The sequence below is a fragment of the Aythya ferina genome, assembly GCF_964211825.1.
Source record: "Aythya ferina genome assembly, chromosome: W".
Taxonomy (NCBI): Eukaryota; Metazoa; Chordata; class Aves; order Anseriformes; family Anatidae; genus Aythya; species Aythya ferina.
In genome coordinates, this window is record NC_140313.1 from 15,828,471 (window position 1) to 15,856,374 (window position 27,904).

Genomic DNA, 27,904 nt, shown 5'->3' on the forward strand with positions numbered 1-27,904 from the left:
TAAGTATGGAAGGGGTCTACCTACTGTTATAAATTCTGAGTCAATTTAGCTTTTTAAGATTTATTTATGGGGTTAATAAAAGGCAAGCAAACAGCGCTGGGTGCGCGGGGAGTCTGGGCTCCTCCAACACGCACACACATTATATCAGGCGGCTGGTTTTTATGCTCCTAGGCTAATACATATTCATTACTACTTCTAGAAAAGGCATGGTTATTATAATTAGTTCCCAGAATCCGAACCCTCCCACTGGTTCATACGTATCAGTCTCTGGTGGTCCCTCTGGGGGTCTCTCGTGCTGAAGGCTCGTAGTCTTCCTCCCAGGCTTTGTCTTTGTCCTTCTCCTTTGTCCATCTCAGCTGGATATCAGAGACTTTCATAGTGTCCCATGCACAATAGTCACAATAGTTAGCAGTTATTCTGAAACCCCTTTGTTCTCTTATCCCCGGATATCAGAGACTCAAGGTTTACCCTTCAAGCCCTCTATTGACACAAATTGCTGGAACATTCCTTACACTACTGATCTATATTCAAACTGAGGCAGAACACCTCCCTGCTATTTTCAGTGTTAGAGCGCTTCTACTCATGGTAGCCGTGGTAGGGGAAAAAAACACAAGACTGATGTAAAGTGTCCCAACCTTAAGATTAGGTTTCCCTGAGTGATTAGGATCTGCCACTGGAGGTTTACTTACCTTAAAGTTCCTACCACCACTCCACAAGGCAGAGCAGATCTTTTATTAGAAAGAGCAAGGAAATTTTTCCAAAATGATGTCATAGAGATAGTCTTGCATACATGAGGACACCTACTAAAATGCCAACCAGTCTGGTGCATTCTGTTCACCAGAAAATACCTCTTGTAGCAGGTGGATTTTTGCTTATGTAAGCAGAGGGAGAAAAGAGATAAATGATAATAGTCTTATTTTGTGTAATAAAGAGTCTCTGAGTTAGCTGAAACTGTAATGATAGTCATACATTTTTGAAAGTGATTTAGGAATCTCTTTTAGGATAACACCTTTCTACTGATAGAACTATTTCTGTACTTCCTAAAAAAATGGCATTTAAAAAGGAGTTCACATGCAAATCTGAGAAAGTGGGAAGCTTCTAGATTTCTCTAAGAGCTGCTGTCTTTCTTCCAGAGGCTGTTAACATTTCTGCAATAAGCTCCCTTCTTACTCATTGCCATCTTGAAGAAATTACTTTCATATGTTGTACTTTGTGAGCTGCAGCTATGCTCTGTGATGTAATTTGAGTGTCCTCTCCTGGCTACAATAAAAAATCCATGTTAAATAGTTCCCTAATAGGGACAAAATGTCTGTCCTGGGTTTTACATTTTCCTTATGCTAATTGCAGACACACTTCTGTCAGATCTTTCTGTCCAAAATGCTTGGATTTCTTTGGCTTGTTTCCTCCTCATATTATAGATGTGTTTTTTTTTTTTTTTTTCTGTTAGTGATGGAAGGAGAGAAGGCATATTTTAAAAACTTTTATTTCTTTCTAGTGTTTTTATATATTGTTCTCTCTAAGCCATAATCAGCAAGATGACATGCTGATGTTTTTAGTACTCTTACAAATAATACCTACTGTCTAGTGTTGATACTTGAGAGGCAGCAATACAGGATGTAGTTCCTGAACTGGCACCCACAAGGCCACTGAAATGGGGTCACAACCATTCTGTGATACCACATGAGGTAACAAACTGAGTAATGTCTTCAGTCCAAGGGTGATGCTGTGGGTATGGAAGAAGTACTGAGGGTTGCCAGTGGGCCTCTGGTCTAGAAAGGTGTGGGTGCTACTGACACATCCCTGTTCATCTGGCTCACATGTGGTTTACTTCTGACCAAATTACTTCTGAAATTTGCCCACATACATACAAGGGAAAACGCTGCTGCTACTTCAGTGTGTACAGAACACAACTGCAGGACCTTTTGTGGGTTTCAGCCTTGCTGCTTTCCTGATAATGTGGTCTGGGCCCTTCTAGGGAGATTCTCATCCTCCAAAGGAGCTGAACCTGTCCAACAAAAGGAAGGATGAGGATCAGAATTTAGGGCATCAACTGCAGGCAAAAATGGAAGATTGTAAATGTTATTTAAATCATGGGGATAGCTGAAGACCTACTGGGGTCAGATATACCCGATACTTTTCTCTGCAAGCCAGCTGTGAACAGAAGACAGAAGAATGTCCAGACGTTGGCATTTAGCATTGCCTAGGCAGGCTGACTGAGAGGTCTATGCACATAGACAGTCTGGATGTTATTAAAGTGCAAACCAGTGCTTGGTTGATTTTTTTTTTTTTTCATTGCAGTGCCGTTACAGCCCTTGCTTCCCTGGAGTGCGTTGTGTGAACGCTGTTCCCGGTTTTGAATGTGAGACCTGTCCCCCAGGATATACAGGACAAACTGCAAGGTGTGGGACTCAGCTATGCCAAGAGCAATAAGCAGGTGAGTGGCAGCATCTCTGCGGGAACCTCCATTGCAAGGTGCTGGTTTAAATCAGTATCACATTTTATTTATATTTCAGTCATTCCATGGTTACCTTGTATAGTTAGACAGAGTTTGGAGTGCTTCAGTTAGAAGATCTTAGGTTGTGTTTTTTTTTGTCTTTGATGTGAGTATTAACAGTCTAATACTCAGGACTGGTGTGGAGGCAAGAAAAAAAGTCATTATTTTTGTAGGTATCTAATCAATTTTAAAGAGAAACTCTGTTGATCTTTGTAAGCTTATTCTGAACTAAGAAGAGTGATAGGAAGCCCTGTTTTGCTGTGTTTTTTTGTTTGTTTGTTTGTTTGTTTTTAAAATTCCTGTAGTGCCCTACAAGGGGAGCATAGTTCTTATCTAAACTCTTATGGTTGAACCAGAAGCCCATCCTAAGGTTGAAGTTTCCTGTATTGCATGGTGTCTCTTCAGGGTTGGTATGTGTCTGGAGATCCATCCAAAAATTGAGCCTGTGGGCTTTGTCTCTGCCATTCTGAGACTAGACAAACTTTGGTGATTTTTCTTCAGACTTAGATCTCAAGCTGATGTAGCTTTTGCTATATATTCTGTTTTGTTGCTAGGTCTGCTTAGATATTGATGAATGTCAGAATGGTGGGCATGGACTCTGTGTTCCAAATTCCCATTGTATAAACACTTTGGTAAGTAATTTTTCATTTGTGACTATTAAAAAAAAAAAAAGATTATTTTAAAATTCAGATTTTAGATGTAGATCAAATTCAATTTGAATTCAATTTAAATTCAAATTTTAGATGTAGAGCTTAGGGATATGGTTTAGTGGGGACTGTTAGCGTTAGGTCAGAGGTTGGACTCGATGATCTTGAGGTCTCTTCCAACCTAGAAATTCTGTGTGATTCTGTGTGAAATTCACTGAAGCTAGAATGGGATTCTTGGCTCTGATTCAAGAGCTGAATAATATAATCTATTTGTTGGCTTCATCTAAACTAAAGAATCCCTTCCTGTTTCTGTGACTAATAATGAAATAATCAATACTTGATTTGGCATTAATATGTCTACCTGAGTTGTGTCCATATTCCTTTCAATGAGGAATGGCAGTAACTTTTCTTTCCGCATCCTCCAATTACGTATGTTTTTGAATCTGTTATGGCAAGGAAACTCCTTTCAAATACTGAATCTTTGCTTCCACTCATCTCTTCCCATCTAGCTGCAGCTAGCAACATGCATCTGCAGCAAGCTGTTCCTCTGAATGCTATTTTTTTTGGGAAGTCTCCACGGATATTTTATATATCTCCAAAGATATTTTTTGTTGTATTAATTATCCCGCTATACATGTATGTATAAGCATGGAGAGAAGGGGAGCTGCAATTCATACAACACATTTAATACCTATAAGTTTTAAATCCAGGAAAACAAGCATAGCACGAATGGAAATGGTTTGAAAGATGTTAGGATCCAGTAGAGTGGATACACAACCAATTTAAGGTTCTGAAGCAATTTGGATGCAAATAAGCATTCATTTAACTTATGGCACTGTCAAATGTTGTTCTGCTTCAGCTGTCTGTATAAAGCAGACTTTGTTCATAACAAGAGAGGGGTTAAAAATAACCTACAGGTGTAAAGGTGCTCCTTTTTTTTTTTTTTTTTTTTTTTTGCAGCTGGGTGTTGTTGAGGCTACCAGCAGTGTTCCAAGTGATGTGTTTTCCTTGCAAATAACCTTGTCTTTCTAGGTTCACTGTTTTCACTATTCAGTATGTTTCTCTCTGTATATGTATGTATTCTGGTATCTGGAGTGCTTCTCTCACATGTTGTATCTTACTGCATGACTAGCCCTCTTCTGGAGGCTGTCAGGCCTGGTTTGCAGAGGGTGACGAGGTCTGCCAGCTGTCAAACAGAGCAGCGTGGGTTTTTTGGCTCCTGTCTTCCTTTTTTGATCTAGAGTTTGATCTAGAAATGCTACCTCAAAGTCTGGCTTAGTGCGTACCAGAGCTTGATATAGAATAGAATATACTGAGCAAATTTATCAGGGTCCAGAAGATACTACCCTGGTGTCCATTAGGAGGAAGTGCACATACTGTTAAGTTTTGCAAAGGCCATACCATCTGCATGGTCCAGTGATCACGTTACTGTTCACTCATCTGTATGTCTTTCAGCCTGAAAGTTATGAAGATGGCATAAAGTTAAAGTTTTCACTGAAGTTAGCTAGGAACACAGGAAAAAAAATAATGCCCAGTTGAATAGTGAATTTATCTCTCTGTCATGCTGGACTGGGGCATTCCTGACAGTTCATGCAGCATGCTGTGTATGGGTGAAGTCATCTGAAGCACCTCAGTTTCATAAAGAGGTGGATAGACAAGTTTGTCAGAGGACTGTCTACTTCTGTTCTTTGACATATCAAAAATAATTATTGATAGAATCATAGAATATTCCAAGTTGGAAAGGGTCCACAAGGATCATCAAGTTCAACTCCTCCACACGGGACCACTCAAAAGTTAAGCCAGCTGTCTGAGAGCATTCTCCAAACGCTTCCTGAACTCCAGGAGGCTTAGTGCCATGACCACTGCCCTGGGCAGCCTGTCCCAGTGCCCGACCACCTTCTGCGTGCAGAACCTTTTCCTGACACCCAGCTTGACCTTCCCCTGTCCCAGCTCCATGCTGTTCCCTCAGGTCCTGTCGCTGTCCCCAGAGAGCAGAGCTCAGCGTCTGCCCCTCCTACGCAGGCCTGTAAGGAAGAGGAGAGACTTTCTTCGTACTGCCGGAGTTGTTTAGCCACTTCATCCACTGTGGGTTCCTCATCCTCTTTCCAGGCCATTATTGCCAATGAGCTGGCATATGATGATGGTGCACTCCGTACAAACTTCCTCCACATGGGTCGTGTACACCTGACTTCATCTGGATCTGTGGATGTTTGTCCGAGGTCTGGGTCCTCATAAATCACCTCCTGTATGGCTAATTCCCTCAGGTACTGGATTCCCTTCTCCATAGTGGTCCACTTGCCTGGTAGACATAAAAGTTCTTCCTTGAAGGGATACCTTTCCCTCACAGCTGAGAGGAGACGCCTCCAGAGGCTGTAAGATCGTGCTCCATCTCTAATTGCTTTGCCAATGCCTGCGTCTCTAGCAAGGGATCCCAGCCACCTGGCTTCCTTGCCCTCTAATTCCACACAATTGGCTCCGGTGTCCCAGCACTAGGTTGATAGCAGCATCAATTGCGGCTCGATAGGCATGGGCCAGACCCCAGCACACTACAGTGATTTGTGTCTCTTTGGAACTGCCAGAGTCATGACACCCTTTTCTCAAGCATTCTACCCGTTTTTTAGGATTTTGCAGTTGTTCAGGGGTCAATTTCCAAAACACTGGAGGTGCCCACTGCTCTAGAAACCTGCCCATATCCTCCCATACTCCCTGCCACTCACAACTATCCCGCCTCAGGACAGATCTCTGGATGAGATTCCTAAGTAGTCGTTTAACTTTAAGCAAAACCTGAAGCACATTCAGGAGACATAACAACAAGACCATGCTGGTCTGAGTATCCCAAGGATATTCAATATCTTGGAGAACTATTGTAACAAGCTCGGAGGATAAGAGGGTGGTGAAGGAGAAAGGGAGAGTGAACAAGGAGGATAAGGGGGGTGGTGAAGGAGAAAGGGAGAGTGAACAAGGAGGATAAGGGGGGTGGTGAAGGAGAAAGGGAGAGTGAACGAGTAAGAAAAAATATCTTCCCCTTTCCCCTCCACAGACTGGCTCCCTGATGAAAAAAGGCAATAGGTGTAATTGCTAATAGTTTCCAAGATACGGTTTCCAAAGTATAGAGTCGACGATGTTACTGAGTACAAATACCAAGTTAGAGTCATGACCAGAAATTTCATTGTCTCATAAGCCACTGTTACAACGCACAGTACCATAATGATCTTAAACCAGGGCCCGGAAAAAATAAACAACATGACAGAGAGCACATACAGAAAGTAACGTGCTATAATACTCAATTTGGAAAACAGGCACAGCAGACTTGAGATTAAAGCACTCAACATTGTGACTAGCAACTATTAAGCAGGTCTAATACTTATACCAATTTTAGTTTAACACACTCTGGTCAGATCTGTCGTTATCTCAACCCTTTGAGCCCCGCGTTGGGCGCCAAAAGGACTGTTGTAGTTTAACCCGGCCGGCAGCTAAACACCACACAGCCGTTCGCCTACCCTCCCCCCTCCCTCTCTGGGATGGGGGAGAGAAATGGGAAAGTGAAGCCCATGAGTTGAGATAAAGACAGTTTATTAAGACAGGAAAATAATAATAATAATAACAATAATGATGATAATAGTACTACTAACAATAAAGTGTACGAAAGAAGTGATGCAAAATGCAATTGCTCACCACCCGCTGACCGATGCCCAGCCTAACCCCGAGCAGCCCGGCCCTCCTCCCCTGGCTAGACACCCCTATATATTGTTTAGCATGACATCAGATGGTATGGAATACCCCTTTGGCTAGTTTGGGTCAGCTGTCCTGGGTCTGTCCCCTCGCAGCTCCTGCTGAACCCCAGCCTGCCCGTTGGCAGGACAGAGCAAGAAGCTGAAACGTCCTTGGCTTGGTGTAAGCACTGCTCTGAACAATTAAAACATCGGCGTGTTATCAGCGCTCTTCTCATCCTAAGCCAAAACATAGCATTCTACCAGCTACTAGGAGGAAAATTAACTCTGTCCTAACTGAAACCAGGACAACACCAATAAATGAAAACAACCCACTAATCACTGCCGCACTTACTCAACTTGCCCTAGGCAGCATCACAGCAGGAATACTCATCACCTCCTTTATCGCACCGACCAAAACACCCCAATAAGCATACCTATTATCACTAAAACCGCTGCTATCCTAGTGACAATCCTAGGAATCGCCATAGCCCTAGAACTCTCAAACGGAACACATGCCTTTACTTACCCTAAACCAAACCCCCTCTTAAACTTCTCCTCCATATTAGGATACTTCAAACCCCTAGTACACCGATTCTACTCCAAAAACATACTAGAAAAAGGGCAAAAAATTGCCTTACACCTAATCGACCTCTCTTGATTCAAAAAAGTAGGACCAGAGGGCCTCGCCGACTTGCAAGTGGCTGCAAGCAAAGCTGCAACCCTAATACACACAGGACTGATTAAAACCTACCTGGGATCTTTTGCTCTCTCTATTCTAGTAATAATTCTGACGACACACAGACCCACTAATGGCCCCTAACATTTGTAAATCTCCCTCCCTACTAAAAATAATTAACAACTCACTAATTGACCCGCCCGCCCCCTCGAACATTTCTGCCTGATGAAACTTCGGATCCCTACTAGCCATCTGCCTGGTCACACAAATCCTAACAGGTCTCCTACTAGCCATACACTATACCGCAGACACCTCACTTACCTTCTCCTCAGTAGTCCATACATGCTGAAACGTCCAATACGGATGACTCATCTACAATCTCCACGCAAATGGCGCCTCCTTCTTCTTCATATGCATCTATTTACATATCAGGCGGGGCTTCTACTACAGCTCCTACCTATATAAAGAAACCTGAAACACAGGAGTAATCCTCCTACTTACCCTCATAGCAACTGCCTTCGTAGGCTACATCCTACCATAAGGACCAATATCTGTCATGGTTCCGCTTGAGTGGGCAGCCGAGCTGAGGAATGGGGAGAAAATATGATGAAAAGGGCTCAAAGGCTGAGATAAGGACGAGAAGATCACGCAGTAATTATTGTAATGGGCAAAACAGACTCGGCATAAGGAGATAGTAAGATTTATTGCTTATTACTAACAAGCTAGAGAAGTGAGAAACAAAGGAAAGAAACCAAAAGCACCTTCCCCCCCCATCCACCCTCTTCCACCTCCTCCCCCGGAGTGGTGCAGGGGAACGGGGGAATGGGGGTTATGGTCAGTCTACAGTGCTTCTTCTCTGCCGCTCCTTCTCAGTCACTCTCGTCCCCTGTGCTGTGGGGTCCCTCCCACGGGATGCAGTCCTTGATGAACTGATCCGGCATGGGCTTCCCACAGGCAGCAGCTCTTCCAGAACTGCTCCAGATATGGGTCCGTACCACGGAGTCCATCCCTCAGGAGAAAACTGCTCCAACTTGGGTCCCCCACGGGCAGCAGCTCCTGCCAGGTCACCTGCTCCTGCGTGGTCTCCTCTCCACGGGCTACAGGTCCGGCCCAGAATCTGCTCCGGCAGGGGTCTTCCACAGGCGGCAGCCTCCGTCGGTGCAGGTACCTGCTCCACCGTGGTACTCCATGGGCTGCAGGGGGACAGCCTGCTTCACCATGGTCCTCACCACAGGCTGCAGGGCACTTCTGCTCCGGCTCCTGGAGCACCTCTCGCCTTTCTTCTTCACTGACCTTGGTGCCTGCAAGGCTGTTCCTCACTCCTCTCACTCTCCCAGCTGCTGTGTGGCGCAGCATTTTTTTCCCAGTCTTAGATATGCTCTCACAGAGGCGCAAAACAACATCGCTTATTGGCTCAGCTCTGGTCAGCAGTGGGGCCCTTACCAAACATGGGGCAGCTTCTAGATCCTTCTCACAGAAACCACCCCTATGACCCCCTGCTACCAAAACCTTGCCACGTAAACCCACTACCATATCATTCTGAGGGTCTACCGTAATTACCAACCTATTCTCAGCCCTCCCATGTATCGGACAAACCCTGGTAGAATGAGCTTGAGGGGGATTCTCAGTAGACAATCCAACCCTAACCCGGTTCTTCGCCATTCACTTCCTACTGCCTTTTCTAATCGCAGGAATTACCCTAGTCCACTGTGAGAAGCTAAGTTGTGTTTTTGCAGTAGAGAATTAATTTTCTGTATTCAAAGGTAGCTGTGTAGTCATGACAAGGAGAAATGCTAAGTAAATAAGTGGACAGTTGAAGGCCTCACTGTTCCAAAATAAGGTAGCAGCTTGAGAAAAACAGGATGAGCAGTGTGAGAACAGTAAAAAAAAAAAAAAAAAAAAGGTCACAAGATCTCAAAACAGAAGAAAGGAGAAAAAAGGGGGAAAAAGGAGAAATTAAAGGGTTGAAAAAAAAGAAAAAATGTACATACATGGTATAGAGGAGCGTCGAGTAGCTTGTGAACCTGTAGTACTCAGCTAATGAGGAAACAGGGGAGGTGATCAGGTGTCAAGTAATAGGGAATAAAAGGTTATGATATGTTTACTAAAATGCGCTCCTAATTAACAGGACGCCCGCCATTGCAATCGCGAATAAAATAGCTGCACAGAAGATCCTGTCTGAAGAAAATTATTTGAGATTTTTCTCACAGTCTGAGGGCTCGTCTGGGATCTTGTCGCCTGCCAAAGATTTCTTGCCATCGCAGACAGGAAGTTGCACCCCGCTGATTTCAGCGGTCCTGCCGGGGGTGGTGGGTTATCTCGATACGACCGGCAAAGGACCTATTGTTAATCTGAAGACAGGCTCTGCGAAACACTGGGAGAATGGAGGCCAGCACTGACAGACCACAGACACAGCCCAGACACAGGACAGACACGGTACAGGCACAGGGATTACTGCTGATAGCCCGGACCAGGAAGCTGTGCACGGACCAAGGTAAGGGAAACTTTACCATATATTGCCTCGGGTTGGATTCGGGGAGACTCTTGTGTGGAGCATGAATTAGACGCACTTTTAGTGCGAAGCCAGTGTGGAGTCCTCATTTTGTGATCAAAGCCTTACAAGATATGCAGAAAAAGCTCCAGAAGGTGGGAGGATGGAGTGAACAGCATACTGTTCACTGTGTACTGTGTACATCTTCCCACCTCCATACTACCTACACTGTTCACTCCATCACTATTTCAGACCCTATTTCAGACACTATTTCATCATCACATTTCAGCCCCGTCCCCCTTCTTACCTAGTTTAAAGCCCTCTCAATGAGCCCTGCCATCTCCTGGGCTAGGATCCGTTTTCCCCTTAGAGATAGGTGGGACCCATCTGCAGCCATCAGGCTGGGTGCCATGTAAAGCGCCAAAGTGCTAGTAAAGCGCCGAGTAAAGCACCATTAGTGCTAGGTTGCCGATAGTTAGGCAGAAGGTGGTGACGGGGAGTGGTGATGTCTTGTTCTCCGTTTAGGCTGTGGATGATTGACCCAGTGAACAGTGTAGTTAGTATGAAGGTGTATGCCAGGAGGGGAGACGAGAAGGAAAAGTAGAGAGCAAAATAAATGGTATTCACAGTGTACTGGGTAGTGAGGCAGAGGGCTAGAGATAGAGGGACTTTCGGGAGGAGTCGGGTCCAGGCTGGAAAGGAGAGGAAGAGAGACAAAGGAATGGCAGGCAAAGAAAGCTACCTGTGTTGCAGCCTAAATCCTAGCTGTGACAGGCTTTGAGAAGCTGTTTTAAGTGTGTCCAGGCTGGCCACTTCAAATAGGAGTATCTGGAGTGGAAGAAGGAGGAGAGATTGCTGTTATAAATTCAGAATAGGGGAGTTGGGGATTCTCAGAATGCTAGTTCCCTGATAAATGAAAAAGTGCACCTCAAGGGTTCCTCAAGTGTACCTCAATGGGCATCACTCTACAGTTATTGTTGTGGTCAAAATAGACTTAGCATAGGAAGATTAATAAAATTTATTACCTATTGCTGATGGGCTGGAGCGGTGAGAAATGGAGAAACAAACTGGGGGCACCTTCCTCCGTTCACTCTCTTCCATGTTTTCCCTACCCTCAGTGGGGCAGGGGGGCTGGCAGTGGAGGCTGCTGTCAGACCGTGGTGCTCCATTTCCCCTGCTCCTTCATGGTTGCTCTCACCCCTGCTCTGGTGTGGGGTCCCTCTCATGGAGTGCCGACCTTCCTGGGCTGCTCCTGTGCTCCACGGGCAGCGAAAAATGGGTTCTTTGGTGCTCCAGGTGTGGGTCTGTGCTACAGTGTCTATTCAACAGGAGTGGGTTGGTCTGGCTTTGGGACCCCCTGGGGTCCACCTCTCCCTAATCTCCTGCTCCTGCATGGGCTCCTCTCCACGGGCTGCAGCGTAGAAATCTGCTCCGCTGTGGTATACCATGGGCTGCGGGGGTTCTGCCTTCCCCACCAGGGGCCTCTCTGTGGGCCGCAGTAGGGCTTCAGCTCCAGCACCTGGAGTGCCTGCTCCCCCTCCTCTGCACTGACCTTGATGTCTGCAGGGAGGTTTCTCACTCCTCACTCTCCCAGCTGCTGTTGAGCAGCACGTTTTTTTCCTTTTCTTGGATGTGCTCTCACAGAGGCACAAACTGTGTTGCTCATGGCTTGGCTCTGGGCAGTGGTGGGCCCTTTTGGAGCCAGCTGAAACTGGCCCTTATCTAACATGGGGCAGCTGCTGGATTCTTCTCACAGGACAGCTGCTGGATTATTCTCACTGCAGGCCCCGCCTTGCCATGTGAACCCAATACACTGAGGCAGCTAGGTCATTACTGGCCTGTAAAGTATCAGGGCTATAATTAATAATGAAAATGAAATTATTTGAGATTTTTTCTCACATCCACCTAACCTACCTGCACGAATCTGGCTCAAACAACCCACTAGGGATCGTATCAGACTGTGACAAAACCCCTTTCCACGCATTTTTTTCTCTCAGAGACATTGTAGGATTTGCCTTAGTAATCACCCCTCTAATAGCACTAGCCCTATTCTCACCCAACCTGCTGGGAGACCCAGAAAATTTCACCCCATCAAACCCATTTGTTACCCCCCACACACACAAAAAAAATGAATGATGCTTCCTATTCACCTACGCCATCTTATGTTCAATCCCCAACAAACTGGGGGGTGTATTAGCACTAGCTGCCTCCGTACTGTTATAAATGGCTCAGTCTTCAAAATAGGATTATAATCAAAGTTTACAATTTATTAAAAAAATAGAGGTAAGCAAACAGCGCTGGGTGTGCCGGGAGTCTCCGCTCCACCAGGACGCACACCAGTTACATCAAGTAGCTGATTTTTATGCTCCTAGACTAATACATATTCATTACTACTTCTAAAAAAAACCAGGTTATTATAATTAGCTTCCGTGATCCAAACCCTCCTACTGGAGCATGCGCATCAGTCTCCGGTGGTCCCCCTGGGGGTCTCTAGGGGTCTTGTAAAGACTTGTATGAATGGCTAAACGAGGTCTTAACTGTTTCTCACAGATAATCAGTGAAATTGATCTCCCCGTGCAAAACCAAGAATGTGAACATAAGATGAGAAGACCCTGTGAAACTTAAAAATCAACGACCACCACAAACACTAAACTAAACCTACTGGGACCACTACTACAATCGCAGAGCCTGGTCGATATTTTTTGGTTGGGGCAACCTTGGAGAAAAACAAACCCTCCAAAAACAAGACTATATCTCTTTACCTAGAGCTACCCCTCAAAGTGCTAATAGTGACCAGACCCAATATAATTGAATAATGGTCTAAGCTACCCCAGGGATAACAGCGCAATCAAGAGCCCCTATCAACAGGGGGGTTTATGACCTCAATGTTGGATCAGGACATCCTAATGGTGCAGCCGCTATTAAGGGTTCGTTTGTTCAACAATTAACAGTCCTATGTGATCTGAGTTCAGACCAGAGCAATCCAGGTTGGTTTCTATCTATGCCATACTCTCCCTAGTATGAAAGGACTGGGAAAGTGAGGCCAATGCTACAAGCTTGCCTTCCCTCTAAATAGTGAAACCAACTAAACTATAAAGAGGACTCACACACCACACTTTAATCCTAGAAAAGGATCAGCTAGAGTGGCAGAGCCTGACAAGTGCAAAAGGCTTAAGCCCTTTCCCCAGAGGTTCAAATCCTCTCCCTAGCTCTATCCCATGATACAACTGACAATAGCAAACTATCTCATTATATCCCTCTCATATGCCATTCTAATCCTAATTGCCGTAGCTTTCCTAACTCTCATAGAGTGAAAAATCCTGAGCTACATGCAATCTCGCAAAGGCCCTAACATTGTAGGGCCTTTCATTAAAAGAATTCATTAAAGAGCCCATTCATTAAATTGCCCATCTATTCATTAAAGAGCCCATCCAACCCTCCACCTCCTCACCTCTGCTATGTATCCTAATACCTATACTAGCCCTCCTCCTAGCCCTTACCATTTGAGTACCACTTCCCCTCCCATTCTCCCTAGCAGACGTAAACCTAAGAATCCTCTTCCTAGTGGCCATGTCAAGCTTAGCTGTCTATTCGATCCTGTGATCAGGCTGGGCCTCAAACTCGAAATACGCACTAATCAGAGCCCTATGAGCAGTTGCACAAACCATCTCATATGAGGTAACACTAGCCACTATCCTACTATCAGTAATTATACTGTACAGAAACTACACACTGAGCACCTTTGCCGTTGCACAAGAGCCATTCTACTTCATCTTTTCCTCATGACCCCTAGCAATAATATGATATGTCTCCACCCTTGCAGAAACAAACCGAGCCCCATTCAACCTCACAGAAGGCGAATATAAACTGGTTTCAGGCTTCAGTGTTGAATATGCTGCAGGACCATTCGCTCTATACTTCCTAGCCGAATATGCTAACATCATGCTAATAAACACACTTACGGTCATCTTATTCTTAAACCCAAGCACCCTTGGACCTTCCCCAGAATTATTCCTCATTATCCTAGCCATAGAAGTCCTCCTACTATCCTCTGGCTTCCTATGAATCCGAGCCTCCTACCCACGATTCCGATATGACCAGCTAATGCACTTATTATGAAAAAGCTTCCTGCCCCTCACACTAGCTCTGTGCCTTTGACACACTAGCATGCCAATCTGGCATCCGAACAAATCGGGGGATTTGGTGAATCCTTGAAGCAAAACAGTCCATCTATATTGTTGTTTATGGCCTGTTTCTGGGTCTTCCCATTCAAATGCAAAAATATCCCGACTTTCAGGATCCAGTGGGCATGCCCAAAAGGTGTCCTTCAAATCTATAACACTGAACCATTCGTGCTCATAAGGAATTTCTCTCATGGGGGTATAAGGATTAGGAACCACAGGGTAGTGTTTTCGTATTATCTCATTAACCTTTCTCAGATCTTGTACTAATTGATAAGAACTATCTGGCTTTCATACTGGTAAAATTGGAGTGTTATAGGGTGACATACAAGGCTCCAAAAGACCATCCCTAATTAAAGTTTGCACTGCAGGCTTCAGGCCCATTTTTATTTCAAAAGAGATAGGATACTGTCGTTGTTTCACTATTCCACTCCTTTCTTGAACAGTTATCTTTAAAGGAGTTATATTAAGTCCCCCTCGATTTTCTTTCCTTACCCATACCATGGGATTTATTTCGTTTTCATCATTCTCTGTTAATAAACTCATTGAGACAGTTGTTCCTTTTTCACAAGTCTTCAAGTGCAATCCTAATTTGACTATTAAATCTGTCCCTTCCCGCTTTGGGTACATATAACAATTGCCTGGTGACTGCTTTAGTCCCCCAGTTTAATTCAGTAGTCTCAAAAAGTGACACCACCATACCAGATCTTTCTATCCTTGTTACTCTTATGATATTACTAGTCAAATTAAGTCCCGGTATCTTATAAGCTAAGGATGATCTGTCTGTTCCTATATCTACTAAGAATACAACCTCTTCTTTATTAGGTCCCACCTCCAAATTTATCAAGGGCTCTTGGTGGGACCCCTGACCTCCCTATTTAGAGATTATGATAGTGAACAATCTCTCTTCCCTTTTCAATTCAGGGTATTCTTGTTTAAAATGACCTATCTGCCCGCATTTAAAACATCTTATCTGTACCTGTTTCTGCTATGTCAGGGGAGAAGGTGGCCACTGATTTTCCATTCCTGTTTCCTTTGTCTTCTTGATTCCACACTGAACCTTGTCTTTCTCGAAAGCTCTTTTCCTGTTGGCTCCCCATTCTCTGTCTCACCACTTGCTCCACTGTGGAAACCATAATTTTTGTCTTTTGTTTCTGCTTTTCATCTTCCCTTCTAACATACACTTTCTGGGCTTCCCTCAAAAGATTTTCTAATTGTTCATTTCACCCTTCTATTTTCTGAAGTTTCCTTTGTATATCTGGCCATGCTTTCATCACAAAATTAACCTTTAAAAGCCCCTGTGCTACAGGGTCACCAGGATTCATTCTGGAATACCTTTGCATCCTATCTCTAAGCCTTTCCAAGAAATCACTCAGTGTTTCATCCTTACTCTGCTGAGCCTCAAAGGCTTTAATAAAATTCTGAGACTTAGGTACTGTTTCTCCAATTCCTCTAATTACCATTTCTCGCAAGTCCCTCATATTAACCCTATGCTGCGCATTATCGTTGTCCTAATTAGGGTTCACATTCAGAAATTTTTGCTCTGCTTGAATCACCCCGTATCCTGGAGGACGATCCCTTTCCTGTTCCTGCATTGCTGCTCTTCTAATCATTCCTCGGTCTTCCCCTGAGAATAGCATATTCAGAATTGCCATCATTTCTCCCCAGGAATATAAATTGGGTACCATAAATTGATCTAACTGTTCTGCTAGTCCAATGGGGTCCTCATTTAGGGACTTCATTTCCTTAAAATTTTGTACTTTTCTGCTAGTAAGGGGAGCATTTGCATACCCTATTTGTCCAGGTCCTAGTGGAACTTCCCAGAGAGGATACATAGCAGCTTCAGTAGTGTTAATAGCATTAATACTGTTAGTATTAGGGAATGGAAAATTCTCAAGATCTTTTCTACATTCTTTTACAAGCCTGGGGTACCTCCTTCCTCTGGAGCTAACAGTTCCTGTCTCTTCTTCCAGAGCAGCTACTATGGCAGCCGCTGCTGCTGCTGCAGCTTGAGGGTTATAAGGAGGAGGTATGTTTTCTAAGGGGTCCCACTTATTACTTCTCTCCTCCTCTTTCTTTTCTTCTTTATTCTGATCTTTGCTCAAAACCAAATTTGTTTCTTGTACCCAACAAGCAGCATAATCTAATACTTCCTCCGAAAGTGGAGATTTGTTATTAACATAAAAATTTAAGGCTAAGGCCTGACATACCGAATCTTTGCCAGACCTGTATTTTGGGCAAAATACTGTGGTTCCTTTGATTGGTTGATTGGTTCTTTTGTCCAGATTAAAGATCCAAGGCGATCGGCTCCAGGACAGATGCGTTCTGCAGCGGAGTGGGGGATCACAGAGTGCAGGGTGTTCCCTTCATTGAGGCCCCTTCAAGGCAGTTGAGGGAGCTGCCAGGACCCGGCAGCCCTCACAAGGGCAGCTGACAAGGCTTGGGCGGAGCCAGCAGCAGTGGTGGAAGGCCATTTAAATCAGGCATAGCCACCATTTTATAGTCACTTGCCAAGGTGATCGGCTCTGGGGCAGATGCCTCTCCTCTGTCATACAAAGGCAGCCCCTGGGAGTGCAAGCGACCAGGAGCGCAGTGAACAGAATGGGCAAACAGGGTGTGATGCGGCAGTTTGTGCAACAGTGCGCGCAAGCAGGGCAAATAGGGAGAACGCTGAAGCCTGACCAGCTCGTCCCGGGAGTAATGCCATCCACCCAGCAGAAGGCCATTGCTTCAAGGAGCTTTGCACCCACCACAATGCATCCACCATGTAGTCTCACAGACAGAGTTCCGGGTGGGGGGGGGGAGGACATGCTGCCACCCAGGTGTCAGGCTGCTGGGTGTGCCCTACTCTTATGCCAGTACAGGATGGCAGTAGCGAGCACAGCTGTGGGAGGTATGCCCAGAACTGCTTCGCCTGCTGGCAGAGCTTTGAGAGGAGGTGGGCAGGCTGAGGAGCATCAGGGAGTCAGAGAACAAGATTGGTGGAGTAGAGCTCTGCCGTCCCTGAGGCAGGCTCCTCAGCCAGCTACAGCCACTGCACAAGAAACAAAGGTTCCCCTACCACCTTGCCGCCAGGCAGAGGGAAGGGATCTAAGAGACAGGGGGGAGTGGAAGCAGGTTCCTGTTTGGCGCAGTAGGTGAACCCCTCCCTGCTGCATACCTCACCTTATCAGGTGCCCCTACACAATAGGTATGAGACTCAACGATGTGGACAAAGTCCATCCACATTGGGGGAGTTGCCCTGGACAGGTCAACCTATGCCCCGCATCACAACAAGCCCCAAGAAAAAAAGGATTATAGTCATAGGGGACTCCTTTTTGAAGGGAACGGAGGGCCCAATTGGTCATCCAGACTCGACCCAAAGGGACGTCTGCTGTCTCCCTGGGGCACGGGTAAGAGACGTTGCTTGGAGAGTCACTCGCCTGGTACGTCCCTGTTATAAATCGCTCAGTCCCAAAATAGGATTATAATCAAAGTTTACAATTTATTAAAAAAATAGAGGTAAGCGCTGGGTGCGCCGGGAGTCTCCGCTCCACCAGGACGCACACCAGTTACATCAAGTAGCTGATTTTTATGCTCCTAGACTAATACATATTCATTACTACTTCTAAAAAAAAAAAACAGGTTATTATAATTAGCTTCCGTGATCCAAACCCTCCTACTGGAGCATGCGCATCAGTCTCTGGTGGTCCCCCTGGGGGTCTCTGGGGGTCTTTCATGCTGAAGGCTCATAGTCTTCCTCTCCAAGTTTTTTTCTTGTCCTTCCCCTTTGTACTCCTTGGCAGCATGTCAAAAGCTTACACAGCGTCCCCTGCAAGTTTTGTCTTCTAGCTGTCCTTCAGCTTCTTTCTTCTCCTTAATCTCCTGGCCACCTGGCCAGATATCAGGGGTTTGCATAGTGTCCCATTCAGAAGCCATAACAGTTACTAGTTGTTAGCAGTTGTTCTGAAACCCCCAGACATCAGAGACTTCAAAGAAAGAACATACAAGTACAAATAGCTCTCTTATTGACACTTCACGAGTAGTTAAAACATTCCTCACAGGCCATTCACAGGGACACTCCAGTGCTGGTCAGTCTTTAAGCACTGCCTCCTAAAAACACAAGATCAGGCAATTCCAAAATATTGGAAGGCAGGCAGGCAGGGCAGAAGGCCGTCCTGGCTGACCAGGGATCTTCTTCTGGAGCTTGGGTGAAAAAGAAAGTGTACGGCTGCTGGAAGGAAGGTCAGGCGATGAGGAAGGAATACAGGGATGCTGTTTGTGTTTGTAGGGAGAAAATTTGTGTGGCCAAAGCCCAACTAGAGTTGAAGTTGGCCATGTCTGTGAGAGACAATAATTTATTTTTTTTTTAATATATGTGAACAGAAAAAGGAGAAACAAAGAAAACATAGGTCCGCTACTTGATGGGGAAGGTCTCCTCACAGACAATGACATAGGCAAGGCAGAGACATTTAATGCCTTCTTCACCTCTGTCTTCAATGCTGATGATGGGCTTCGGGACCCTGGGTGCCCTGAGTGGGAGGACCATGACAGTGGGAATGACAGACTCCCAACCGACCCTGAATGTGTGCGGGATTTGCTGCTCCACCTGGATCCATACAAGTCCATGGGTCTGAATAGGATTCATTACAGGGTGCTTAAAGAGCTGGCTGACGTCATCGCGGGACCTCTCTCAATTATTTTTCAATGAGCTTGGGAATCTGGAGAGATCCCAGTAGATTGGAAGCTAGCAAATGTTGTGCCAATTTTCAAGAAGGGCAAGAAAGAAGACCCTAACAATTACAGGCCTTTCAGTCTCATATCAATGCCTGGTAAAATTATGGAGAAGATGATTCTTGAAGTTATTGAAGCACACCTGGGGGACAATGCAGTCATTGGTCCCAGCCAACATAGGCTCATGAGGGGTAGGTCCTGTTTGAATAACTTGATTTCCTTTCATGATTAAGATCACCCATCTAGTTGACCAAGGGAAACCAGCTGATGTGATCTTTTTGGACTTCAGCAAGGCTTTTGACATGGTTTCCCATAGGATCCTACTGGACAAAATGTCCAGCATACAGCTAAACAAAAACATCATATGATGGGTGAGCAATTGGCTGACGGGCAGGGCTCAAAGAGTTGTGGTAAACGGGGCCACATCAGGCTGGTGGACGGTCACTAGTGGGGTCCCTCAAGGCTCCATTTTAGGGCCAGTCCTCTTCAATGTCTTTATAAATGATTTGGATGTAGGACGAGAAGGTGTTTTGAGCAAATTTGCTGACGACACCAAACTTGGAGGAGTTGTGGACTCTGATTATGGTGGAAAGGCCTTGCAGAGAGATCTGGACAGATTGGAGAGCTGGGCAATCACCAACCACATGAAGTTTAATAAGAGCAAGTGCTGGGTCCTGCACCTGGGATGGGGCAACCCTGGCTATACGTACTGACTGGGTGACGAGACGCTGGAGAGCAGCCCCACAGAGAGGGATCTGGGGGTTGTGGTTGACAGCAAGTTGAATATGAGCCAGCAGTGTGCCCTGACAGCCAGGAGGGCCAACCGTGTCCTGGGGTGCATCAAGCATGGCATTGCTAGTTGGTCGAGGGAAGTGATTGTCCTGCTCTGTTCTGCACTGGTCCGTCCTCACCTCGAGTACTGTGTGCAGTTCTGGGCACCACGGTACAAAAGGGACATGAAACTGTTGGAGAGTGTCCAGAGGAGGGCAACGAAGATGGTGAAGAGCCTAGAGGGGAAGACGTATGAGGAGAGGCTGAGGTTACTGGGCCTGTCCAGCCTGAAGAAGAGGAGGCTGAGAGGGGACCTCATTGCAGTCTACAACTTCCTCGCAAGGGGGAGTGGAGAGGCAGGTGACCTATTCTCTGTAATCACCAGTGATAGGACCTGCGGGAATGGTGACTAGCTGAGGCAGGGGACGTTTAGGCTGGATATCAGGAAGAGGTTCTTCACCAAGAGGGTGGTTGCACACTGGAACAGGCTCCCCAGTGAAGTAGTCACAGCTGGGTCTGCCTGTTCCTTTCAATATTGATCCCCGCTACAGGAAGGAAGGAAGGAAGGAAGGAAGGAAGGAAGGAAGGAAGGAAGGAAGGAAGGAAGGAAGGAAGGAAGGAAGGAAGGAAGGAAGGAAGGAAGGAAGGAAGGAAGGAAGGAAGGAAGGAAGGAAGGAAGGAAGGAAGGAAGGAAGGAAGGAAGGAAACACTACCTGTGCACCTGATCCTTCAACCAGTCGCCTCAAAGCCCTTAAGTCCCTTTTGATCACTCTTTGTCTTCTCTTTGTTATCTCATCACTGCCAACATGAAAAAATAATAAAGGGTAATAATCAGAGGGATGTGAGATATGTTCATCTGATTCGTGTCAGTATGGAACAGTGCTAGGGCCGCATGGTATGATGAATGTGACCTTCTGTCTTACATACCCTTGTATAACCACAAGTCTAAGAAAAACAGAGTGGTTAATGTATATAATTCTTGTACCTTGCAAAAGAATGTTTTAACAATTCGTGTCACTAGAGAGCAGTTCTGTCTGTCTCTGGGTCCTGCACTGGCAATTTATTTCTTCCACAGATGTGGTTTCTTCCCTTTCCTCCCAGTGTCCCAGTCTCCCCCTCATTATAGTCAGTTTATCAAATCTTCAGAAATATTCCTCAAATCCATGAGCCTATTTGCTTTTGTTATTCTGAACTCTTATTCCTAACAGATACAGCCTTTTTGCCTCCTTTGTGGTTGATTTAGCACTGCTATAGATGTGACCGGGATGGATGCCAATGCCTTCAAAATCAGCTTCCCAGGGGACCTTGCTAACCAGTTCCCTGAGCAGCCTGAAGTCTGCTTTCCCCATATCCAGGGCTGAAGTTTTGGTGGCAGTTTTCCTGCTGTCGCCATAAATTCTAAACTCAACCACTTCATGGTCACTATGACCGAGACGACCGCCAATTGCCATGTCTCCCACAAGACCCTCTCTGTTTTCCAGCAACAGATCTAGGAGGGCACCTTTCCTAGTTGACTCCCTTAGCACCTGCATCAAGAAGTTATCATCTAGGTGCTTTATGAACCTCCTGGACTTGCTCGTGTCAGCCGTGTGGTGATCCCATTGGACGTCTGGCAAGTTGAAATCCCCCATAAGGACAAGGGGAGTTGATCTCGAGGCATCTCTTAGTTCTGCAAAGAATAATTCATTGGCGTTGTTGTCCTGGCCGAATGGTCTGTAATAGATTCCCACAATGACATCCCCTTTATTTGTTCATCCCTTAATCCTTACCCAGAGGCTCTCAACTTTGCCATCCCCAACTTGAGGTTCCACGCAGTCCAGCCCATGCTTCACATATATTGCCACCCCACCACCTCGCCTACCCTGCCTGTCCCTCCTGAAGAGCCTGTAACCATCTATTGCAGCACACCAGCCACAGGACTCATCCCACCAGGTTTTGCTTATGCCGATGATGTCGTAGCTGTGGGACTGGGCCAAGACTAGCTCATGGGAAGGTCTACATGACACCGGGCCTACTGACTCCCGATGGGGAGCACCTTTCTATGAGGGGAAAAAGGATTTGATTGACAGGGCTTTAAACTAGATGTGAAGGGGGAAAGGGACAAAAACCACTAGAGTTAACCTCCCACTCTTTCAGTGACACTGGAAGGAGATATTCGGATCTTGAGAAGGGGTTATTGTCTCTGGTACAAGCAGTAAAACAGACAGAATTAAGGAGAAAGCAGAATGTTATCGTCTGGGGACCTTTCTGCATCCTGTATGTAGTTCATAAAGGAACAATACCACCTGCTGGTATTTCCCAGAAACCCGCAGTTCTTAAATGGCATGCCTATCTAGAAGGTATTAATGAAATTATGCCAGTCACCGAGGGTGATACTAAAATATCCAAACTACTAAAGGACATAGATAGTACCCTCTTTCTCCAGTCTCCACTGACCAAACCATCCCCAATTCAGGAAGCATCTACTCTAAAGGAAGACAGTGACCTTACAGGAGTGTGGTTTACAGATGCCTCGTCCCATAGGGAGAACTGTTAGAGATAGGATAACAACGAACGCTACATCTAGGATGGGTAAAAGGACATGATCAGTCAAACACTGTGTAGCTGCTCAATTCAGTCAGGAGGTAGATAGCCTCACATGGTTGTGACAAATTGATGTCACCAATGATAACCAAGAATGGGAACGTTTACTCGAATGGTTACATGTTAAGTGTGGCCACACCAGACGGGCTGATTTATACCGGGAAGGTATAGCCCGAGGATGTCCTATATCAGTTAAATTGTGTGAGCAGGTGGTGACTGCCTATTCCCAATGTTGTTCACACTAAAGTAGAAAAGCATCCTATAGGATTTTCTGCTGGACAACCTGTGCTGGTAAAAATGCCTCAGATTGGAACAGTAACAATGGTGCTAACTACTCTCAAAAATCCCTATGCGTGGGAAGCTAAAGATTGATCAGGAAAAGTACACTGGATCAGCACCTGTTGGATTTCACCCTCTTTCTAACCCTGCCGCTTGAATACAACCGAGCATGTTTTCTTTGCTTTTGTGTTCACAGGAACCCTGAGTAAACTGTGTATGGACAGCTGGAAGATGACAAATCAACAGTTTGGATTAATGATACTGTGCTTTACCCTGACCTTGATGCAATCCCTTCTGGTTTATAGCCAAGGAGACACAGGATGGCCATGGTCCTAAGCCTACATCAAATACACTGGAATTTTGGGAACACAGGCCTTAAAGGAAAAATTAAACTTAGCTACCGTGGTTATGCATGGAGCCGAGGTGTTTTCAAGACATGAGTGGGGCTGGGATAACAGATGGCGTCCACTCCTAAAAGGAAGGACAGGAGAAGAAATCCAGGTAGGGTGTAGAATGATCAATGGTTCAATTAATGAGAAAGCCACATTAATGACAATATCTGGAAACCAAATGACAACAAAGTCCTGTACTACAGAAGAGTGGGATTGTTGGTATAATTTTACCCCGGTGGAACCCTCTATTGTAACTTGTATATGGCAACAGCACTGTACAGGTTCAGGCCTGTCGCGATCACAGTGTACAGGTCTACTATTCAGATTCAAAATAGATGTGATTGAACCCAATGCAACTATACTATCTGGCTTAACTCCGTCCACTACATTTGATATATTGCAATATGGAATTAGAAATCAGAATCACAGAATCACAGAATTTCTAGGTTGGAAGAGACCTCAAGATCATCGAGTCCAACCTCTGACCTAACGCTAACAGTCCCCACTAAACCATATCCCTAAGCTCTACATCTAAACGTCTTTTAAAGACTTCCAGGGATAAATGTACCCATTGTCACCATAGCACCTTATGATGACCCTTGGAACCATGCATTATCATGGTATAGCGCAATTATTGGAACACCTCAAAACAAAAAGGATCTAAATCTCTCTACTTTAGTTTTACATGGGAGTAAAATATTTTCAAAAGAAGAATGGAGTTGGAACGATTCTCTAAGAATGGCTGAACTTCAAGCCACGTCTGTCCAGACAACACAAATCAGTTGCCGAATAACTAATGGATCTACTTACAATAGGCCAACTGAAATTAAGACAGTTTATGCTGATTCTACCAGACCACAAAATTATAGTACTGATTGTAGCAAAATAACTGAACCAAATTTTGATTGCTGGTACAATTTTACTTTCACCAAACCTATAATTGTGTACTGTCTTTGGGGTTACAGAGGCACAGAATTACTATTTGAATTTATGATTAATACAGAAACATCTTTGTCGGCTGCAAAGGATAAGAAGCCTCTGCCCTCACAGACATTTGAAAATGAACCAACTCAGCCTCCCATTGGTCTAACTCCTTCCATCTTCAACACAGGTCCTTACATAATTAAAAATGTGGGACAACAACAAATTCTCTTTAACCCTAGCTGGTCCCTAAAAAGGGTAGAGCTAGCGCTGCACATTCTCTGAAACAATCTCGGCGCATGCCATGGGATGCAACTGGATTATTGGGAACAGGATGAGGTATATTAAATAGCATTGATGTTGAGGTCCTAATGAGTAGAATAACTGCTACTACAGATGACCTAAGGAAATTGGAACGACCAATAAAATCATCCTTATTGCCCTTAGGAGCAAATCAATGGCTTCTATCAGAAGAAAATGATCATCAATTAATTGTAAATGCCCTTGGAAAAATTCAGGGCAATACCTCCCTTGCCTTGAGCTGCATCCAAGTGCAGTTATGGATACAATCTGTAGCAGCAGCTATTATTAGAGAGGGAGAAGGAGGAACTTTGCCCAATTAAATTTGAAAATTGATTTGGGATAATGCTTCAGAATTTGAAAAGGAGTTTCAAGCATGGTGGCAGTTAGTCAACTTTACCTACTATGCAGAAAGTGATAAAATTGTTGCCTTTATACTTACCATAAGTAATGCCACCGTATACAATGTATATCCAACCATTGCATTAGGACTCAATCAAAATGGAACTATACTTTATCCTAAGGAGCATAAAGTATGGGCCCATCAAAAGGGAGGAAAGTGGCAAAAAAATTATGTAAATGCATGCATTGTGCGTGAACAAAAAGGCTTCATGTGTGAGAGTAACACGCTCGAAGCCCAAGACATTTGTCTTGACACTGAACAAAATATTTGCCACTTTGAGATACATCCTAATGAAACCCTTGAAACTGTACTTGTATATATTGGGAAAGGCTGTGTTTGAATGAGAACCCATTGTAATTCTATAGTCATAGATAATACAATTGTAGATAACAATTTTGAATTGTAAACATCATTACCTAAAAGAGGAGAATCGAAGAATTAGATAGATAGGTGTAAGTTTGAAATGAAAAGACACTTAGGTAGCTTTGTTAAAATGATAAGGACACCTAAAGTGTAACCATATGAGTAGAGGAAATCAGTTTTTCTGCATGCATGTAGATAGGATATCATAATTAGAATATCGTGGATTATTTTCCACAGTTATACACTTCTTCACCTCCAGCATATTTTTTTTTGAACGGTGAGTTGCATTGTAAAATAACTGTGTTGGCACATTAATGAATTTCTGACTTCTCACAGAGGTCATAATTGCTGACCTGGGCCTTGTTTTTCCTTTGTACTTTGGAATTTGAGCAGTGGAAATAATTCTCAAACTTCTGTCCACTGTTGCTGTGTTCATCAGACCTTTTGCAAAGCGAATAAGAGTCAGGTTTCTTCAGATGGGGAGAACTGCAGCCGTAGGTGAATATTGTAATAGTAAATCATCAGCGAATAACAGAGTGAGAAGTTTCTCTGAAGCTTAAAATAAAGTTTTTAATTTTGTTCTCTCATCTTTTTTATTTTTTTTGGTCAATGTAGGAATCAACAGGACAGCACTCAGGGAGATAAAGTTGTTACAGTAGCTAAGCCATACAAATATTATTGGTGTAAGTAAAATGAATGCTACTTCTAGAATTGGTCCCCAAATACTGTTGGTACAGTTTCAAACAAATTTGGAATTATTTGTGTCATGGAGATGCTACTTAATTTTATTGTAGCTGTTTGTCACCTAAAATGAGCAGTCAAACAGTTCTTATGGCAAAACGCTTATTTCAATAACAAAGTCTTTTATATATTGAACTCCTATTACCGTTTCCATTAAACACCTCCTGGCTTCCGTGGAAATCAAAGGTGGGAAGACTTGTGGAAACTTAAATCACCTGACTTTCTATCTCTGTGATAGATATGCATACAAATGCAATACTGAATTTATCTGAATTTGCTAGCTTCAGGTGAAAGCAGTGACGGCCAAAAGCAAGCTTAGTAAGCAATGGTACAGTGGGGCTCACGGGGCTTACTAGGTTTTAGTGCTGATATTTAAAACTTCTGTTGGCAGGAGTAATGCCTGTATCTTTTCAGTTTTGTTTAGACGAACTAATTTTGAAGTATCTTCAGCTCCAGCTAAATATCTATAGCTAAAAGTCAAAGTAGATTACCTGAAGCTTTGCCATAAGTATTAGAGCAGGTATTAATTTTCCGGATACTTTATTTAACATTTCAGACTGGAGATATAGTAATCTTCTGGACTGTGAAGTTACTTTCAAAGCAGTTGCTCTAGCTATCAAGAATAGAGAATATGTAGAGAAGGACAACTAAAATCCCAAGGGGGTGGAGCACCTCTCTTACGGAAAAAATTGGGGGTTCCTCATGGCTGCTGGGAGGTGTACAAAACAGGTAGTAGGTAAAGTGCATGCAGAATGGATACGGGGGAAAAAACAATACTAGAAATAGGTGCGTTTATATTATGTTTTGGGGGTTGGGAGGGAGAACTCTAAGTTACACAGCACATAGTGAATCTCTCAAATTTGTTGCCACAGGTGTTGTCGAAGCAGATAGCATCAGCTATCTGTGAAGCAGATAGTATCAGCTAAAAGGAATTTGACAAATCTGTGATCATTCCTGAATTCATTCAAGAAGAGGGTAGGAGTTTAGTAGAACAGCAAAGCGTGGGGGGAGGTGTGCGTTAGGGTATCTGTTGTAGTTAACATGGTGAAGTTAACTCTATTTTTTTAAAATTTCTAACTTCAGAAAGGAGAAGCAGTTGTGTAAAATCTTACCACACTTAACGGGGTTTTCTTTGGCAACTGAGTAAGAAGTTCTGTATTGCAGGTTGAAGAAATGAAGCAATGCAATTTCTTAAGGGTTATGATAAAGAAAAAATCAGAGCTGAGACAAAACTGAGGTGTCTGAGCTATACTGCTCTCTGATTATTGGGTCTTTGCAATAGTTGCTCTGTGCTTGTCTGCCCCAGCTCCAACAGCAACCTGAAAATCCACAAGCAGACTAAAACAGTGTAGAATTTTAGAAAATGGGAAGTAGGAGAGTATAATTCATCGTAATATATTTTGTTTTTACAGCTTCTAGATGCATTTGGCCACAAATCCAATATTAGCTTGGTGTTTGATTTTATGGAAACAGATCTAGAGGTAAGATTATTTCAGTATCTTCAAATGCATTTGGAAAAAAGTACTTAACAGCTTTATATTTACCAATTTCTAGGAAGATGACATTTCATTGCGTAACTTAAGATTATGCCTCTAAAAAGCTTGAACAGTTGAACAGTTCTTGTCTGTTCTCAAAATGCCTCTACTTCTAAATACTTTTTGTCAGAATAATCTTCAAGAAACAAATTGTTTACTATGTTAGTTTTCTGGGTCTTCAGTCAGAGCATGAAGCCTCTGGTCACAGGCCAGGCTTTCAGAATGCAATTGTCAAGCACAATAGCACAAAACATGTAAAGTAAGCAAAGTATACCAAGTGATGATTTGATGCTAAAAACCACACACTTTTGCACCCTTCTTTTTAAACATAACAGTGCTGTGTACTTGTGAGTGAATCTCGCAGGTGTTTCATTCTCCAAGATCTTAGATTAGTTTGTCTTTGAAGTCTTTGTGTTATTTATTTTGATGCAGATTGCTCATTTTGGAGGACTGTTGTAGGTAGCAGTCATGTCAGATCTATGGGTTTGTCCATAGTCTGGATGGAAGTTAATGTATTTAAGCTAACCCATTACACATATGCCATTAAACACTGGGGCTAGCATCTAAAACATTAAAACATTGGCGGGCTTGCTGAAACCCAGAGGAATGTGAGACAAGTGGTGTTTTTTTTTGCTAATAGAAGTTACAGTAACAAGTACACTTTGTAGAGGATTCATTCTGTTTACTTAGTAACTATGTAG